Source organism: Papio anubis, chromosome 13 (genome assembly GCF_008728515.1).
Source record: "Papio anubis isolate 15944 chromosome 13, Panubis1.0, whole genome shotgun sequence".
Classification (NCBI taxonomy): Eukaryota; Metazoa; Chordata; class Mammalia; order Primates; family Cercopithecidae; genus Papio; species Papio anubis.
The window spans coordinates 71,756,315-71,777,764 of NC_044988.1; the positions used below are offsets into that span (position 1 = coordinate 71,756,315).

Here is a 21,450-nt window from a genome sequence, read left to right on the forward strand (position 1 = left end):
TAATATTTTTTTCACCATGACATTTACAAACCCAACTCATGATAATGACAGTGGTCTTAAGACCCTCCTGTCTTCTAACCAAACGAAAAATTAATTAGTGAAGAAGAGAGACAGGAAGGTCAATACAATTTATCCTGGTAATATGCTTCTCAACTTTGTCATGTATTTAATAAACAAGAAAAAAAAACCTTCATGTAACTATTGGTAGGAAAATAACTGAAGCACAAAACAAAAAGCAACACACATTTCACCAGTCACTGCTCGGTAAAAACAGTGATTGCTGCAATATCATGGTGTTGAAGAGCATGCTGGGTCCAGAAGGCTACAAATACAATTATCAGGTCAAAGCCTTCTAATTCCCTTCAAATATTTGATGCTTCCAACAACTAGGACCTTAGAACTGCCCCTAAAAGAGTTTTCTTTGCAGACATTGAAAATGTAGATGAAATATTTCACTCTTGAAGAGAAAAAGATACCTAGAGGCTTTCATTTGTAGTGAAGTATTCCAATAGGCCAGATTAACCAGTAATTTCATAAAAGTGAACAACATGATAATGGTATGTGTAATTATTTTGGGTAGGGGGAAAAGCTGGATTGGTAAGAACTGTTTGGATTTATGATTACAGTTGCCTCACATTTCTTTTTCGAAGTTAATCAAATATTTTTCCTAGAAGAAATAAGCTTGAGAATTATGATAACATTTCTTCTGGAGGTAGCTTCCTGCTGCCACACACTTCCCGCTGGATTAATACTGTTCTTTTTGAGACCTGTCAGATGCTAACAGGAAGTAGATTACTCATCAAAAGTGAGGTAGAAACTCAACAAAAGCAGTCAGAGTGGTCTGGAGTGCGATATCCTGTGACCCTGGACTGCAGAACATCAGAGAAAGCTGCAGAGCTCAGAAGGGCCTGGTTGGATATCACCTGCAAGTACAAGAGTTTGGCTGTCTTTTATGCAGCCTCAGACTGTTGGAAACTCAGTAAGGGTTAAGTGGGGCCGGGCGCGGTGGCTCACACCTGTAATCCCAGCACTTTGGGAGGCTGAGGCAGGTGGAGCACCTGAAGTCAGGAGTTTGAGACCAGCCTGACCAACATGGAGAAACCCCATCTCTACTAAAAAAACAAAATACAAAATTAGGCGTGTGCGGTGGCGTATGCCTGTATCCCAGCTACTTGGGAGGCTGAGACAGGAGAATCTTGAACCCAGAAGATAGAGGTTGTGGTGAGCAGAGGTCGCACCACTGCACTCCAGCCTGGGTAACAACAGGGTGAGATTACGTCTCAAAAAAAAAAAAAAAAAAAAAGAGTTAAGTGAAAAATCTTAAACCCTACCATCACTGCTGACTTCCCACAACACATCTTTCACTCATGAAAGCTTTTTTGTTGTTGTTACACAATTGTAATTGAAAAATCATGTAAGTTAGCTTTTTGAAGAAGGCAGAATGTGTTTTTGTTTTTAATGTTACAGTTGCTTTAAAGCTTTCTCTTTTGCTTTTTTATACTTTGGTTCATGATGATGTCACTGGAAATAGATTTAAGAATTTTAAGGCCAAGCACAGTGGCTCATGCCTGCAATCCCAGCACTTTGGGAGGCTGAGGGGGGCAGATCACCTGAGGTCAGGAGTTCGAGACCAGCCTAGCCAGCCTGGAGAAATCCCATCTCTACTAAAAATACAAAAAATTAGCTGAGCATGGTGGCACATGCCTGTAATTCTAGCTACCTGGGAGGCCAAGGCAGGATAATCACTTGTACCCAGGAGGCAGAAGTTTCAGTGAGCCAAAGTTGTGCCACTGCACTCCAGCCTGAGCAACAAAGCAAGACTTGTCTAAAAAATAAAAATAAAAAATAAAATAAAATAATTTTAAGAATTCATTGTGCTCCTTAAAGCAGAGGATAGTTTCTAACCAATTCTGAAAGCAGTCTCAGATTATTTCTTTCATCCTCATTTTATTCTTTCTCTGGTTACATATTCAATTAAATAGTGTTAGTGCTTCTCCTTTGGTAATCAACTTATCTTAACTTCTCTCATAGTTTCAGATTCTGTCTCTCTAAACTGCATTCTTTTTTAAAAATTTATTTTATAATGCATTCCTACTACCTCATACCCTTCTCAAAATTTACTACTTTTCTCGTAAATGTAGCTTTTCTATCATTGAATGCATAATTGAATTTTATATTTTAGTGATTGCATTATTTCCTTTAAAATATTATGTCATTTTGATAGTTTATTTCTTCATACACCTCAAACTTAAATATACTGATCTTGCATACTAATTCTTAATTGTTCGCTATCTGCTCTCTGTGTACATCTTACGCTTTTTTTGTTCATAGTTTCTCTTAACGCTTACTTACTGTAGGCTATCTCCTCATCTGTTTATTAAATGTAACAATGAGCTATATGTTTGAGCTTGAACTTTAGGAATCTGTTTGCTGTTCTATTTATTATTGACTTTATGTTTTAGAATACTACTTTTATTATTATTTGGTGATTTATTAATTTTAGACATTTAATTTGACTTCTTTTTTATTTTTTTAATTTTTTAAAATTTTTTATTATTATTATACTTTAAGTTCTAGGGCACATGTGCATAACGTGCAGGTTTGTTACATATGTATACTTGTGCCATGTTGCTGTGCTGCACCCATCAACTTGTCAGCACCCATGAACTCGTCATTTACATCAGGTATAACTCCCAATGCAATCCCTCCCCCTCCCCCCTCCCCATGATAGGCCCCGGTGTGTGATGTCCCCCTTCCCGAGTCCAAGTGATCTCGTTGTTCAGTTCCCACCTATGAGTGAGAACATGCGGTGTTTGGTTTTCTGTTCTTGTGATAGTTTGCTAAGAATGATGGTTTCCAGCTGCATCCATGTCCCTACAAAGGACACAAACTCATCCTTTTTTATGGCTGCATAATATTCCATGGTGTATATGTGCCACATTTTCTTAATCCAGTCTGTCACTGATGGACATTTGGGTTGATTCCAAGTCTTTGCTATTGTGAATAGTGCCGCAATAAACATAATTTGACTTCTTACAGTGGGCAATAAGGACTTGGCTGTCAAGCCAGTGCCATTTTTATCAATCATTAAAAAAATTATATTTTAATTTAGCTTGAATTTACTTTCTGTATTTATGTTATTGTGACTTAGTAATTAGTGATCTGAGTATCCCTGATTTATAAAATAAGTGTGTTTGTTGTCCTTATACTTTAAATATTATCTTTTAATCACTGTTATTCTGAAATGCTGTATCAAAGCATGAGACATGCTAGAATCTGTGAAGAAATTTTTAAAACAGAGAATTCTACTGAAGTCAAGGAAGAAGTGAAAGAAGGATGTGGCTTAAACTGTATGTTCTGTGAACAAGGGAGACAATGGAGAAGCTGTTGATACAGGAAACAAAACAAAACAAAAAAGGCAAATAAAAGAGCTGTCTGGCCTAGGCGCGGTGGCTCACGCCTGTAATCCCAGCACTTTGGGAGGCCAAGGCTGGCAGATCATGAGGTCAGGAGACCGAGACCATTCTGGCTTACATGATGAAACTTTGTCTCTAGTTAAAAATACAAAAAAAACTAGCCAGGCGTGGTGGTGGGCTCCGGTAGTCCCAGCTACTCGGGAGGCTGAGGCAGTAGAATGGCATGAACCCGGGAGGCGGAGTAAAGTGAGCTGAGATAGCACCACTGCATTCCAGCTCAGGCGAGAGAGCGAGACTCTGTCTCAAAAAAAAAAAAAAAAAGAAAGAAAAAGAAAAAAAAAAAACTGGCTGTTCTGGTAAAGCATCACCATCTGGGTAGGAGAAGGCTGTGTGTCCCGAGCCAAAGCTAATTAATTTGAATCAGCAGTACAATGTGTGAAAATATGGTAAGGAAATGATGCAATGCTTAACTTCAGCATTTTATACTCTTAATAATAATAAAAAAAAACCTGCTAGAATTATAACCGTATTATGTCTTCCTAACATGAGAAAATAATACACACAAATATACATAAAAATGCAAATACAAACATATATAATCAATATAAGTCACTGTATTATTTGCTTTTAAAAATATGGAAAGGTCAATCAATAGCAATTTCAGTGAAAAGCTAGAACATAGATTTAAAAAATCAGAAAATCTTAATAAAAAGAATAAACTGTGGTATGATTAAAGACAAAGGTTTGTTGTTTTATGACACATAACTCCAAATGCTTTTTCTAGCAGGTAGAAGAACTATGTTAAAAGCAGGACATCTCCACTCCTCCAGATGAGTTATGTGTTAGGCTGAAGTAAGGAGTACAGAAAGCCCAATTGCTCTATATGATATAAAGCAAGAAGAGTTTTAACTGTTGGAAGGAAGATGGGAACCTGGAGAGAGAAAAGAAAGGGATCAGCATCATGGAATTTTACATAAGAGAAGCAGGGAAGAGACGACTTCTCTAAGAGGCAGAGAGCGGCACAAAAAGGACTTGGGAGCAAACCAATGGCAAACAGGTAACCTTTCCATTATTTGCCAAGGAGTGTACTATGCACCTCTCACTGTCACCCTTACAGTATTTTCATATAACTCATGACCATCATTAAATATTTGTGTGTGTGTGTAAAAATAGAAACTTTGAAAGAAATTCAGCAGGGAGCAGATGTCTATATCAGAGTCAGTGGTTCTGAAACACAACAATTTGGCCCCCTGGAGAACATTTGACAATGTCTTGGGGCTCTGTTGGTTGTCACAACAGGGAGATAGGGAGTGCTATGTCATGCAGTTTATGTTTACCGGGGATGACAATAAATGTTTTACATTCCATTAAACAGCCTTGCAGAGAGAGAGAGAGAGAGAGAGGGAGAGAGAGAGAGGGAGAGAGAGAGAGAAAGAGAGGGAGAGAGAGAGAAAGAGAGAGAGAAAGAAAAAATATCTGTTGCAAAATGTTGATAGCAATGACACGAATAAATTCTGATCCAAATTATTGCGTGTAAAAGCAAAACTATTATACAGAAAAGCAAGTTATGAGCAAAGGAGGTTTCTGGTATAAGACAACAAGTTAGCAAAAATTCCTGGGAATTTTGCATAAAACTCAAAGAATTAAGAGATACCTCACCTTGCCTCAAAGGATGTGAGTTTACTAAGTTCCAGGGCAGCCATGTCTCTAAGAACATCTGGGTTTCTTTTCTACAAAAAGGAAAAAAAAATGGTTAGTCATACATTAATTAATTTTAGGGCCAAAGAATCAACTCCAAAGAGTCTCCTGCTCCTCTACAGCAGTGGGAAGACATGTATGAACTAATGACCTGACAAATCCCGATAAGGTAGATAGGGAGCTGCATGGTCTATGGCTTCAGTAAGCAAGGAATTACTCATACCACTAGCACGCTAACTGTCCAAGATATAGGACTGCCATGCTTTAAAGAGCAGGTTCCTGATGACACAAAATATTCACCAGGACATAGAACCTCAGTCTCAACCCTAGGCCTGTCCATCAGTACTGTCCCCAGATGGCTTGGATTCTAGGATCTCCGAAGCTCATCACAAGTACAGATTCAGCGTGGTTCTGAGAGTTTCTTAGTGCTGAGTGCCAACAGGAAGAGCACAGGTAGCTCCCTTGAAAAGATAAGGAAATGATTTTAATGTTTTCAGCCTGTGGGGGAAGAAAAGGGTGAGGGGCAAAAAGACCCACTACGAATAGTTAAGTCAGTACCAGCCACTGGGCTAACCCAGGGTCCAGGTGAGGGTAAAGCTGATAGGATGGACTGTAGGGATCCTGAGGCTTCTGGGCACATACAAGAATTTAGTGTGATCCCCTCAAATAAAGCGGGACTTAGGCCGAGTTTTCCAGCAGACACAGAAAGCAGTTCAAGGAGGATATCCAGGCCCAAAAGGAGTATTAGATGGAATTCCTGAGTCTATCCCTCTTGTCTAGGTGAAGGTAAGGGGAAAATGCAGCTTCACACATCAAATAGACTCTGAAGGTCAAAATGCTGGCAGGGATACATATACTGGAAATCATGAGAGACATCATAGTAAAGCTGTCAGATTCAGTGATTGGTTGGTCTGTCTGATTTATTTGCCTTGTAGGGAACTTTTGTCTGGAGCCAATATACTCAGGCTTGAAACAAGGAAGCCAGGCTCCTCAGGCTACTTGCTATATTAAGCAAGGCTTTGTTTTGGGGTATATTTTTGAAGGTAGCTGGAATTTCATTTTTCATCCCTTCTAAGGAAGAAAATCTTCAGAAAATCTGCATGTACCTGGACATTATCTAATAACCCTGATCCCTGATGCTGTCAATTCTCTACAGAGGATGGTCTCTATTTTTTTTTCTTTTATTTATTTTAATTTTATTTATTTATTTATTTTTTTGAGACGGAGTCTCGCTCTGTCACCCAGGCTGGAGTGCAGTGGTGCCATCTCAGCTCACTGCATCCTCTGCCTCCCGGGTTCACACTGTTCTCCTGCCTCAGCCTCCCGAGTAGCTGGGACTACAGCACCCGCACCTGCCACCATGCCCGGCTAATTTTTTTGTATTTTTAGTAGAGACAGGGTTTCACCATGTTAGTCAGGATGGTCTCGATCTCCTGACCTAGTGATCAGCCCACCTCAGCCTCCCAAAGTGTTGGGACTACAGGCGTGAGCCACCGTGCCCAGCCTATATTTTTAATTTTTATTCTTATAAATTTTGACATGTACTCATTTTTATTTTTTTAAATGGACAACATTGTATGTATTTACCATGTAAAAGTTGTTTTGAAGCATTTATACATTGTGGAATGACCAAATCTAGCCAATCAACATAGGCATGACCTCACATATTTATCATTTTTGTCATGAGAACTCTTTACATCCACTCTCACAGCATTTTTCACGAATACACTCTATTATTAACTGTAACCACCATGTTGTACAATAGATCTCTTGAACAATGGGGAGTTCTTGAAATAATTTAATAAGGGGCTTGCTTTGATCCACCTTTGGTTTCAGACAATTTACTTCCACACAGCATTATGGACAATATATCCCTAAAGACTAACTCTAAATGCATGGAGACCTCTAGACTCTAGTAATAGCAGACTATAGACATTCATTTAAAACCAAAGTTATGTTGTTGCTAATGACAGGATCTTAATCTTTTTATGGCTGAATAGTACTCCATTGTGTTTAAGTACCACATTTTCTTTATGCCCAGAAATAAATCAGTAGAAGTAGAAATAGAGAAAAATGGCAAAATGAAGGCATGACATTCCAGCTACATGTTGCTGAATAAATGTTTAAAGACTCTAAGTCCAAATATTATAAAAACAAAACCACCATGTTATCATGCTCAAATCCACTGTGGATTAGATAATTCAGAAAAAGGCACAGTGAGGATGGGTCCTTATATTTCCACAACATCTGGTGTACTGCATAAGTCTCAGGATTGGAATAAGCAAAGCTGCATGACCCATATCATGGTCTAAAACTATCACACATATAAACGAAAGAATCAATATAACTTGATGTGACATTTCAATGTAATGCAATTTCAAAAAAAAAAAAAAACACTTTGGGTTCTTAATTTTTGTTATTTACTAAATAATTGCTGATGGATCAATTGTAATCATTCAATAGCAACTTAAGTTAGCAGTTGCTGTTTTCATAAATATCTTTAATTTCCTCAGAATTATTGCAGCATTATAAAAGAATGCTAAGATTATAACTATACATATATACATGAGACATTGATCACATTTGTCTATGGAACATGGAAGTTAAAATATTTGGCATATTTGAAAATATACAATTTGATAAATTCTATAGATGCACATAATTAGAATACAGAATTTTAATATTTTCTATTAATAAGTGACAGTAGATAATATCAGATGTGGTTAAAATTAGTGCTTAGCTGCTTAACATTTTATTCCTGATTTTTCAAGGCATTTAACAATAGAAAATAATCAATTATTTACAATAGCATAAAAATCAAATTTCTCTGAATATATTGAATGTTCGATATCTCTACATGGAAAATTCCAAACTAGAACTGAGAAAAATTAAAGGGCCAAATAAATGAAAGGGGCTGTCTTTTTCATGGATTGGAAGACCCAAGATTATTAAGATGTTGGTTGTTTCGAAATCTATGTGTTCAATTGATAAAGTCCCAATCAAAGTACAAGCAAACGAATGCTATCTCAACCACATAATCAAGGTTAATATCTTCATGTTGATAGTCACGTTCATAACATTTACCCTTGATACAATGTGGTAAAATGACACTTCACCTCTGTAGTCATCCTCCAAATAACTCATAACTGTAGTTTAACCATTAAAAAATAAGACAGTCAAACTGAGGACCATTCTCCAAACTGTCTAAACCATATCCCTTAAAACTGTCAGGGTCATCAAAAGCAAGCAAAGCCTAAGAAACTGTCACGAAACAAAGGATATTAAAGAGACATAACTAAATATAATGTGGGATCTTGAATGAGATCATGGAACAGGAAAAAGATACTGGGTAAAGACTAGTGAAATCTGAATAAACTGTGATTTAATTAATAATACATTATATTAATCTTGGTTCCTTAGTGGTGACAATGAACCATAACAATGTAATATGTTAACAATAGCGGACACTGGGTAGGGGTATATGGAAACTCTCTGTAATATCTCGGAATTTTTTGCGTAAATACAAAAATACCCTAAAATTTTAAAAATATATTAGAAACAAAAATGGTGAACTAGAAGATTGTAGAACATCTCAAAATTGTGTCCACTTAGTAACGTAATAATGATGAAAAACCACTTTATCAGACAATTTAGAGTTGAAATTCCTAGAATGAGTTTGTCATGATTGTTCAGACAATAGAAACTAGTTTTCTACTTTATACAATTTTTACTCTGAAAATAATTTTAGAATAACCACAAAATATTTTCTAAGTATTGCAATAGTACATTAGTGTAAGATTATCATGTATCTTTCATGGCATTGTTCATTAGAAAATCTGAGGTTAATTTTGCAAATGTAAAGTATTACCTTTATTTTAGCATTATGCAATTTGACTTTCATTCTAACTGGGAAGATATCAAATAATTTAATCATTTATTCTTAATATTTCATTGTTTTGAATACATCTTTGAAGGTCCTGAATATTATAATACTTTTAATTATTGTGATACTTTCCATTTCAAAGATCAAATTAGTATGAGTGGGAACAGATAAATCAAGAATTAACTGAGAGCCTCTAGAAGGGTTTGATTTCTGAAGTTTCAGGTAACATACTGAGAGCAAGGGCTCCACAGTAAGCAGTTTCTAGTGGGCCATATATTCTCCAACATTTCTTTTGACCCCACTGTTTGTAATCTACTCATTGGGTGAAGTAGATTCTGTGGAAGAGTGTAAAAGCTTGATATATCCCTCTTTTCTCCACACTCTGCAAGATTTAGTAAAAAGATATCATTCTTATTCCTTAAGATGAACCCTCTATTAATCATTTTCCAGACAGCTCAGCAATAAACCTCTTGGATTTAACAAAATACATTAAAATAAAGGCATCCTTTTAAATTTAACTTTATCATGTTTAAAAAGTATCATTAAATGAATTATTTAGGTTGAATTTATCACATCTAGCTCGTTAAAGATGCTCCTTAAAAGATTCACACTATTTCTACTTCACATAATTTTGCTTTGATGTTTGTTTCCAGTAACAATATAAACTGAAATCAGTATCCTTAGGACCTGTGTCACCCCACATACTAACCCAGATTTTGAAATATGCCCATATGGATATAAATGAAAAACTAAATAAGTAAATAAATGAAGGAGAAAGGATAGCTCCTCCCTGAAAAGTATGTACAATGAATACATGTAGAAGGAATTAGGGAAAAGAAAGTCATCGTTAGAAACTCACAATAATCACCCAGGCAAAATCCACTGATGAACAGAGAGGATATTTACAACGTCTCGAAGTATCTCCACAAAAATATTTATCAATTCTAAAGGAAAATGTGGTACCTTTACGGTAGAGAATGCTGGTAGACACCATCCTAAATAATATTTATGTCACCAATAATAAAATACGAAAATCATAATTCCTGACATGATACAGTACATTGGGTATATCACTTCTACAGTATTTTTGCCAAAAGTGCATGATCTCAATTTAATGAGACATCAGATAAACCAAAATTCACAGATATTTAACAAAAAAAAATTACTAGTATTATTAAGAAATAGCAAAGTCATGAAAAACAAGAAAAGACTCGAGGAACCGTCATTTGGAGGACACTGAAGTGACATGAGTAAATCCTATGAGAAATTCTGAATTGGATCTTAGGACAGACACACAATACTGTAAAAGAAAAGCTGATGGTATTCAAACTAATTGCATAATTACTTAATAGTACTGTGCCAACATTAATTTCTTAGTTGTGACTCTTGCATTAGTCATGAAGAGGTTAATGTCAGAGAAAGCTGGGTGAAGACTACATGTGAGCACCCTATTCTTTCCATAACTATTTTTTTAGCAGAAAGTCTGATTTAATTAATTTAAATAATTAAAAAGGGCTTAACACTGCTTTTCCAATTATTTCATTTACCATAATTTGTGCTGAACTTTTACTTTTTTCTTTTTTTATTATACTTTAACTTGTACTTTTTATAACATTTTTAAAGATTTAAAATTATTTCAAAATTAAAAGTTAAAAACCAAGCAATTGATTCTTACATAATATGCTCTAAGTTGAACACATTGCAAAACTAAAACTATTAGCAATATAGTTGCCACAAATTATTAAATTCTCAAGGACTGCAAAATGAAAATTAGAATTGTGTTTATGAAGTACTTTGATCAGAATCAAATTACAATGGAAAATAAGAGATGCTTCTTGGTTCAGATGATACGCATATCCTTTCACTCAACATAATCATACATACCCAGCCATGTTTGTATTATTTTAAAATCTAATACATCATATTCTATTTATACAAATTTGAACAGTTAGCTAGACAATATTTATCAATTTGAATATGATACTCCATGATAACACTGATGTACTTCATACTCATTGAAAGCAATTCTACCTATACAAAGAGGTTATCTAAGCCTCAAGCAAAGTTTGGTTGGGTATAAAGAATACATTGATCGTTTATGTAATAAAATCATAGAATGGGATATCAGGGGATTATGTTCCTAGGGAAACCAAAAGCAGACGAAAAGTAGACCAAAGGGTTGTAGTTGAAAGTGGAAGAAAAGCAAATTAATGTTAGTTGTAGTTTAATATATGTGAGACTAAATCTAGAAGATTACACTAACATACTCATTTGTTCCTTACAACTATGTGGAGTAGATTTGATCATTATCCCAATTCTGTACACATGAAACCTGAGGTACAAGGAGGCTAAGTAAATCAGGTGTTATGGATTGAAGAGTGTATCCAAAAAGCTGTGTCTAAGACCTAAGCCTCCGTACCTGTGAATGTGACCTTATTTGGAAATAGTTTCTTTGCCGATGAAATAAGGTTAAAATGAGGCAATAAGGGATTGGGGTGAGCCCTAATCTAATGACTTCTGTCCTTGTAAAAAGAGGAAAATTTGGAAACAGATAGACACAGGAGGAGAACACTACCTTGTTGTGGTGATAGAGACACAGGTTGGCATGATGTGTCTATCAGTCAAGGAATGCCAATAATTGCCGACAACTTCTTGAAACTAGAAGAGTAGCATGGAAAAGATTCCCCCTCCTTGCCACCAGAAGGAACAAACCTTGCCAACACTTCGCTTTTGAAATTTTAGCCTCCAGAACTGTGAGGCAATACATTTATTTGAAGGCACCCCGCTTGTGGAACGTTGTTACAGCAGTCCTAGAAAACAGTTTACAGGACTATGAAGTGCATGTATTTGAACTCAGCCATACTTAAGATTCCTCGAATTTAATCTTACTTTGTAAAATAAATCAATCTGACGAAAGCCTTAAGACATGCATCGGACCGAAAACACAGAATGAAATCCTGTGTTCTCCTGGCATTTAATCTGGATCACATATTATGATTACATTATGATAATTCGGGAGCAAATGTTCTCCTGAACATGATAGGCAACAATAGCAGGTTGCTAGGCAACCCACAGCTGGGCTGCAGCAAAGGAGGCAGCACGACCTTGCACCGGCCCAAAGAAAGACATACTCTAGAGTACATTCTGAGATAAAACGGGTGGATCCCTCAGTTGCTGTGGATTCAAATCTCCTTCTCTTTTCTATATCTATGTGTGTAGATATATGTGTGTATATCTGTGTGTGTGTGTGTGTGTATGCACACACATGTGTATTTAAATGCACCTACTTTCTTGACCAATTTAAGAAAAGAATGACTCCTTTGAGGTGGTCCTTCCTGTCTAAGCTTGAGTTTCTATTTCAGTAACTGCAATTTCATCTTGGTAGGCTGCTCATCCGGTTAGGGTTGCTGTTTCTAGACTACACCTTAGCAGTGTGGAAATTACTGATGCACAGATCCTTTGTGATCTTATATTGGAATGTTGGTGTTTCACCCCTATACATTATGTTAAATTCTAAGAAAAAAATGCACCTCATAGGTAATGGATGGAGAAACACCGATCAAGACATTTTTGGATTCTAAGTTACCAAAGTATTGAACAAAATCTCTCAGAAGTACAGTGCAGCCAATGTCAAATGGGAAACCTGTTCATATATTATGAACTTCTAAGAGTAGTAACATCAAAAGTTACATAATAAACAATGGCTCTGATTGTCCATCATCCCATTCATTTAACTGGAGAAACCAAATAAATACCGACTTAGTACACAAGGTACTGAAGAGCCTAGTAAGACTCAAAATTCATCATTAATTAATTGATCCTGAAAAACATGTTCCTATTCAAGTAATGTCTGGAAAAAAAAAGACAGGATAAAGGGAGATTTGAAAACTGTTTCTTTATACACATCAAAGTTAGCAAAGCCATCCACTATGTGTCATCTGCAGAGGAGTTAAATCAAAGGACTTTTTCTGGACCATCTAACTTGGGTAAATTCTTCAAAGGCACATTATTAGGAAGGATGTTATATTCTTCAGTCAGTGCTCCAGAATCACCATTGAATGGAATTTATGGAAACCCACTGAATTTCAATAGCACGCAAAGACCTAGAGCAAACTCTTGTGCTCCTAGAAGTAGTTTTAGAAAAAGCTTAGCTCAATCCTCAGACAATATTATGCATATTACTAGTGACAAAAATGGTAAGGTCCCACAACTGTTCACATTCCATTCAGAGTTCATTTCTTGCACCTTCATCTATAACCAGATCACACTCCTTAATTAGAGCTATAGATATTACAGTCTTGTAAGTACTAACAGCTATCCATTAGAGTACCTCTGCACTCATGTATGCTAACGAGAAACTATCAGCAATAAGAAGTATGAAATGAGAGTGAATATTTGGGGTAAGGATTTATTAGGTCTTATGCTGCTGGTGTAAAGAAATTGGCTTTACAATGGCCCAGGTGCAACTTTCACTTTAGGTTATTGGATGGTTCATCTCTTTCCACTGAAATCGAGCTGGCCTCAAGTTTCTGGGACTTTGATGGATCACAATTAATGGAAATAGAAATCCACCTGCTGACATATGTGTAGAAGATGATGCTACAGTTTGGGCTAAGGATAAAGCTACTAATGAGGACCAATAGTTAACTGAAAATGAAAGTTATAGAACAGAAAATGAACAGACCATGAACCATGATGCTAAAATAGATACCGGAGTGAAGGTGTGAATAATATTTCCTTGTCTTCTTTATCATCTTCTGATAACAATGATTTAAGTGAAGACTTCAGAGAATATTTAATAGGTGCAAAAGACTTCAACAGAACTTGAATAACTCTAGAGGAAATTTATCTCAAAGAAGAAAAATATGAAAAGGTACCACCCCAGAATATATCTGATTCTCTCAAGGAAAATGAAAAATCATTCAGTGAAACTGATAAATAGATATAAACATCTCTAACATGAGTGCATATGCAAAACATACTTCTAGGAATAATTTGATTTTACCAGACAGATTTTAGAGCTAGTTCTTCATTTGGACTCTCCATCTGATAGCTGTAATGGAACATACATGTGGAAAGAAGAGGGCTTGGAACCCACTGGAAATGTCTATCCAATTGGGAGTTATGAGTCCTATGAAATGAACAGTATAGATATTTTGAATAATCTTGAATTATGTGAATTTGAGGATGATGGCCTTATGACACACATCTTGAAAATGTGGAGCATGAAAATATGATCTGCTTTGACTGACCAGACAGAAGTGTTCAACAGCCTCACGAAGAATTGTGGAAAAGGTCACCCTAGAAGTTGAGTAGACAGGAACACTACCATCTCAGTCATCCTAACCACTATGATTACCATGGAAAAAGTAATATGAGTGGAGGCTCTCCCTATAGTGAACCTTCTTTGGGTCATTTTGAAAGCTATGGAGAGACATCCCTTTTCCAGGTTCAGAAAATGTTTGTAGATGTACCAGAAAATGCAGTGATGCTGAATGAGATGACCCTCCAACACATGGTTCAGGATTGGACCTTTGTAAAAACTCAGTTACTCAAGCTGAAACACCTCCTGCATCAGCATGAAAGAAATGGTTCATGGCATGATATTCAACTATCATTGCCATCTAGTACAGAACCAGAAGTTGGTGATGAAGTATAGGAGAATGAAGATTTATTAAATGAAATAAAATGAGTTAAAGAGAAAATAAACACAAAAGATGAAAAGATCCAACAAATAGAACTTCAGTTTGCAATTTACTATAACCACCACCAAAAATTAAGGAGGAAAAATGCACACATACTGATAAATATACCAAAACACCCTGGAAACAAATTCCTCCTCAAGTGCTACAACCTTCCAGCAGCCTTCCCAGACCAACAGACCATGCCAGGAGAGAATGAATATAGCCACAACGTAGGGAGATCCCCAGCGAAGGTGCAATCCAAGACATGTGTCAGGGCTTCGCATATCTGGATGAAGGCTTTATATATGACTTGCAAAAAGAAAGCAACTATGGTTTGGAAAACCAGCCTTTTTCATCAGGCCCACATTAACAATGGATGTGGCTAAGAGTACATTTTCTGAAACAAACTTGAACATGACTGTAAATGCTCAAGAGCCTTATCATTTGCCAAGTGATAAAATTAGTGACATGCAGTTTATACCCACTTTTCTTCAGACACCTCTCCAGTCTAGTACAGTAGACCAGGCTAAGAGAGTTAGAAGCTGTACATTTCATCTCATGTCCTTGCAGCTTTTAAAGCCATCCATCTTGATTCTGTGATACCTCCTCCAGTTTCTGAATCACCTCTAAGCAGGACTCCCACTTGGAAGAAGTCTTTGATAATCACAGCATGTAACTCAGCAAAACTTCAGTCAACATCAAGTAAGAAAAAAAATTGTACAACTAATCGGAATCTGAGAGTGCCTAAGCTCTGCCACCCTTCAGGTTCTTTCAAACAAAAACAAATAAACAACCTCCAACAAGAGCCTCAAAGCTTCTAAGCCAAACAAGCATCTCAAACACACTAAGACAAAGAAAATAAATCATGTAGAATCCAAATGGCAATTTACATTTTGGGGATTCTTTGGCCTCTAATCATTATTCCAGTCTTCTTAAACCAAAGATATATTAAGTACATAGCCATCACCTGCCAATTTGTTTTTTAAAAAACCATCTGTTCTGTAATCATTTTATATGCTGTTTGCTAATGTAGTACAGGCTCTATTGAAAACCTGGAAATTTTAAAATTGAAATTGGAAAGCTTCTACTAGTTTCACTCTTCCATATTCTGGTTCCAAGTACATGTCATTCGAGCATACTTATCTCAAGTAAATGCAAATGTTTGCTTACCCATTTCAGAGGCCTGCCAAAGGCTCTAATCATGTTATTTATCCCCCTGTACTTCGGAAAATTCATATTACGCTTAGCAGGCAAGAAGTATGGTTTCCTGGCTTAATCCTGTTAGAATCTCTATTCATTGTAGTTATTAGAACCTCACTCCTTTTCACTTGTATCCCCTGTGAATATGGCTATGATTTTAACTAAAGACATGGGAATTAATGGAAGTTCGTAGTCTGTAAGTAGAGTTCTGGCCAATGCTTTATATATTTAAAAGGTCTATACAAAAACTTTGTGATGAATAAAGGAGATTAGGCTTCTAATAATTAAACAAATATTTTAATATTTGCATTATTTAAATAGATTTTAACCTTTAAGTTTTCTCATTCCTTGAATTCTTTGAGTTTAGGTAATTTCAGTAAAAATCATCAGGTGAGATACAGATTTTAAAGCTTTTTGAGGTTGCCATATGATGTGGAAACTTCTATCGTTAAATGATAATTTGGAAAGACAATTATTTCACTAAATTAAAATGTTTTAATTTATGAATTTTGTTGAGAAATTTTGACTGGGTAGCAAAAAAATAGGTAATATGAAAGTAAATACAAATATTTTTATATAGTCCATGGTTTTTTGTTTGTAATAAATTTTAATTTTCAAAAATATTTTGTTGAGGCAAAACTGGTATATAATAAGCTGCACATATTAAAATGTTCAATTTAATAATTTTAACATACATATATGTGTGTTTTATATATATACACACACATACAGCTGATCCTCTGTGCCTGTGGTTCCACATCAAAAAATTCAACCAAATTCAAATTAAATATATTCAAATAATAGTAGTATATACAGTTTATGTTCTAATAAACAGAGATAAACTTTCTTGAAAATGTTTCTAATTATTTTAGAATATTTAGCTATGGTTTGGCTCTTTTCCCCAGCCAAATCTCATCTCGAATTGTAATCCCCATAATTCCCAATTGTTAAGGGTAGGACCTGATGGGAGGTGATTGGATCATGGGACTGTTTCCCCCATGCTGTTCTCATGATAGTGCACACTCATAAGATCTGATGGTTTTATGTGTTTGACAATTCCTGCTATACACACTCTCTCTCTCACCTGCCACGACATAAGACATTCCTGCTTCCCCTTCCGCCATGAGTATAAATTTTCTGAGGCCTCTCCAGCCATGCAAAACTGTGAGTCAATTAAACTGTTTTGTCTTTGTAAATTATGCAGTCTCAGGCAATTCTTGATAGCAGTGTCAGAATGATCTAATACAATTGTTTTTAGATTATTTCAGATCTCAGTATCAATAATTCAATTAGATCATCACTGAATTAGTTCAGCAAATATTCTTGTACAAATACACTATAGTGTTGCAAAATTAGTATTTGCAATTGATCATTAACCATCATCTCTGAAAATGTACTGTTCAAATAACCCAATTATGTATTAGCAAACACAATTAAAAATAAAAAACACATTTTACAATTTATTAAAACAACATAGGAAAAAATGTAACAAAAAATACAAGATAACAATAAAAAACAAGAATTCATAAGTAAAATTTTAGAAAAACGAAGTAAATGAAAAGGCATACTGTGTTCATAAATTTTACCATTTTATCATTTCATATTCAGTATGTCTATTTTCTCCAAAAGGATTTTTATAGTTACATAAGGTCTCAATCAAATCTCAGTAGCAATTTTGTAAAAATTGATTATTCTAAAAGCATATAAAGGTTGGAAAGGCCTAATATAGTGAAAACAAATTTGTAAAATAAGGAAGTTGAAGCATTTAACACTGTGGTTTTGAGAATTAATTTAGACTGGGAGCATCATATAATTCATCAAAAATATTTTAAATAAATACTACTCAAAATAATTACTGGGCACAGGTATTTTATCAATAAATTGGATTATAAAATTTGATCTTAAGACTATGAGTAATGTCTATTCTTTTAAATGCTGTCTGCTTACTAATGAAAAAATATGGCTTAACAAAATTAGAACCAAGTTAATGAATAAATATCCAATTATGAAATTTTCAGAAAAGCAAGGATAATCATCAAAATCTAATAAAATAAACTAAAATAACATAAATAAGACATCTTTAGGTAATTGTAGTTACTTTGTTTTATCTATATTTTGTATATATACAATACTATATATTGCTTCAGTAAGAATTTATCAAATGCCTATTGAGCTGATCACCAGAAACTGAATTGAATGGAAGCCTTCATCAAATACTTACTGAATGCCAGGCACTGAGTTGAACGCTCAGATTCAGACATGAATAAAGCTAGGTGCCGTGGCTCATGCCTATAATCCCGGCACTTTGGGAGGCCAAGGCAGGTGGATCACTTGAGGTCAGGAGTTCAAGACCAGCCTGGCCAACATGATGAAATCCTATCTCTAATAAAAATACAAAAATTAGCCAGGCGTGGTGGTGCGCACCTGTAATCCCAGCTACTAGGGAGGCTGAGGCAGGAGAACCACTTGAACTCAGGAGGCAGAGGTTGCCGTGAGCCGAGATCGTACCATTGCACTCCAGCCTGGGAGACAAGAGTGAAACTCCATCTCAAACAAACAAAATGAATAAGATACTCAGTCAATTTAGTTGTGGTGCATAACGGTGGGGGTAAAATAAGAGAGGAAACAAAAATAGAATTGTATTTTTTATTTTATGGAAAGTACAGGCTTGTCTGAGGCTGAAACATAGGCAAAGGCTGAGAATATAGAGAGGAAAAGATTTCCTCTGTTTCGTGAGTCATGAAACAACAAATTGTACTCTGGTTCTATTAAAGGCATGTATTCATAAGTAGAGCATCTTCTGTCTTTGCTACTCTAGGATTATAGGAATATTATGAGTAAAACCTCTATGCTTAATCACATTCTAAAACCTGCTCATCAAAGCTGTAAAGTTACCCTCGGTCTGTTTAGCATGAGTTTTCATGGCTGCCCCGAAACCCTGAAGTGGGTTTTCTTTTCTCCATCTTCTCAGAAACCACAGTCAGATTCAAGAAAACGTGATTCTTGGACACTAAATGCTCCCCTGTCCCAGATGACAGTCACTGTTCATATTAGATTAAATTCTTCAAAACTAGTTCATCACAGTGTACAGATATTTAACAGATAACCTGGCAGAGAACAATACGATAGAACAGAGAGACAGAAGCACCACCCAACAGTTAGTAGAAGTATGAACCAGTGAGAATGAGACTATTCAACATACTGAACATACTTGAATAGAATCAGTTTATCAAATTGTGCCTGTGTTTATTCTAGGATTGGTTATCCGAGCCCATGTATTACAAGATTGAGTAAACAAAGGGATTAATATATGTCTTTAGAAAATTTGATACATTCCTGATGTCACTGCAAAGTCACTATCTTCATATTTGAGATATAAAAGTAAACATAAAGTAGTCATCTTCTATCATGCAATATTTGTCAAAAGTAGCCCAATTATTTATTTAATACTTAGCTCCTAATTTTAATTTATACATGTTGGTAGTTACATGTGAGTTTAAATACATTTTTTCTCATAATCACTGGTGTTATTTTTTACTATTAAGTCTCAATATTTTTTAGTATTTACAGTGAAATACTAGTCTCCATTTTAAGTGTACATTTTACTCAAGCCAATAATATCAGGATATTAAAGAAATGTTGTATGCCATCTCCTGAGGCTTTTTAAAAATATCCTTATTGATAGAGTCATGCTCTATTGGCAAAAATAAAACACTACAATTAATTTAGCATGTTTGAACTCAGTATAAATAATAAGTAAGCATGTCTAAGGAATGATTTATTAAACATTATTTCACTAAACAATGACTACCTACACATAACAGTTTAATCCTTTTGCTTTTTTAAATTTTTTTTTAACTTTTATTTTAGGTTCCAGGGTACATGTGCAGGTTTGTTATACAGGTAAACTGTGTGTCATGAGGGTTGATATACAGATTATTTCATCACGCAGGTAATAATTATACTAGCTGATAGGTAGTTTTTTTTTTTACTCTCTCCCTCCTCATACCCTCCACCCTCAAGTAGGCTCTGATCTCTGTTATGCCCCTCTTCGTGTTCATGTGTTCCTGTTGCTTAGTTCTTACTTATAAGTGAGAATATGCAGTATTTGGTTTTTTGTTCCTGCATTAGTTTGCTTAGGATAATGGCCTCCAGCTCCATCTGTGTTGCTGCCAAAAACATGATCTTATTCTATTTATGGCTGCATAGTCCATGGTGGTGGATATGTACTATATTTTCTTTATCCAGTCTACCATTCATGTGCATTTAGGTTGATTCCATGTTTTTACTATTGTGAATGGTGCTGCAATAAACATACATGTGCATGTATCTTTATGGTAGAATGATTTCTATTCCTTTGAATATACACCCAATAACGGAATTGCGAGGTTGAACTCTAATTCTGTTTTAAGTTCTTTGGGGAATCACCATTCTGCTTTCCACAATGGCTGAACTAATGTACATTCCTACCAGCAGTGTATAAGCATTTCCTTTCCTCCACAACCACACCAGCATCTGTTATTTTCTGATTTTTTAATACTAGCCATTCTAGGTGGTATGAGACGGCTTCTCACCATGATTTTGATTTGCATTTATCTAAGAATTAGTGATGTTGAACATTTTTTCACATGCTTATTGGCCCTGTATATGTCTTCTTTTGAGAAGTGCCTGCTGATGTCCTTTGCCCCCTTTTTGGGGGTTGTCTGTTTTTGGCTTGATGACTTGCTGACATTCCTTAGAGGTTTTGTATATCAGAACTTTTTTGGATGCATACTTTGCAAATATGTTCTCCCATTCTGTATGTTCTTTACTCTGTTGATAGTTTCCTTTGCTGTGCAGAAACTCTTCAGTTTAATTAGGTCCCATTTCGTAATTTTTTGGGGGTTTTTGGCATCTTTGTCATGAAATTGTTGCCAGGTTCTTTGTCCAGAATGATCTATCCAAGGTTATCTTCCTGGATATTTATAGTTTTATGTTTTATGTTAAAATTTTAAATCCATCTTGAGTTAGTTTTTGTATATGGTGTAAGGAAAGGGTCTAGTTTCAATCTCCTGCATATGATTAGCCAGGTATCCTAGCAACATGTATTGAGGAGAGTCCTTTCCCCATTGTTTTTGCTGAATTTGTCAAAAATCAAATGATTGTAGGGGTACAGCATTATTTCTGCCCTCTCTATTTTGTTCCATTGGTCTATGTCTCTGTTTTTGTACTAGTACCATGCTGTTTTGGTTATTATAGCCTTCTAGCAGACTGTAAAGTTGGGTAACATGATGCCTCCAACTTTGTCCTTTTTGCTAAGAATTGCCTTGGCTATTTGGGCTCTTTTTGGTTCTATATGAATTTTAAAATATTTTTCTAAATCTGTGCAGAATGTCATCGGTAGGTATTCTTGAGTTTCAATTTACTGATTTTCTTATTTTTATTTCAATAGTTTTTTGGGGAGTACAGGTGGTTTAAGTTACATGGATGAGTTCTTTAATGGTGAATTCTGAGATTTCAGTGCACCCATTCCCTGAGCAGTGTACACTGTACCCAATTTGTAGTCTTTTATCCTACACCTCCCTGCTAA

The 21,450-nt window shown here is 35.5% G+C and overlaps 1 pseudogene; it reads left to right on the plus strand.

Moving 5' to 3' along the window:
* The first annotated feature begins 11,001 nt into the window (after positions 1-11,001).
* On the plus strand, positions 11,002-16,402 carry LOC101004280 (annotated as a pseudogene).
* The last annotated feature ends 5,048 nt before the right edge of the window (positions 16,403-21,450 follow it).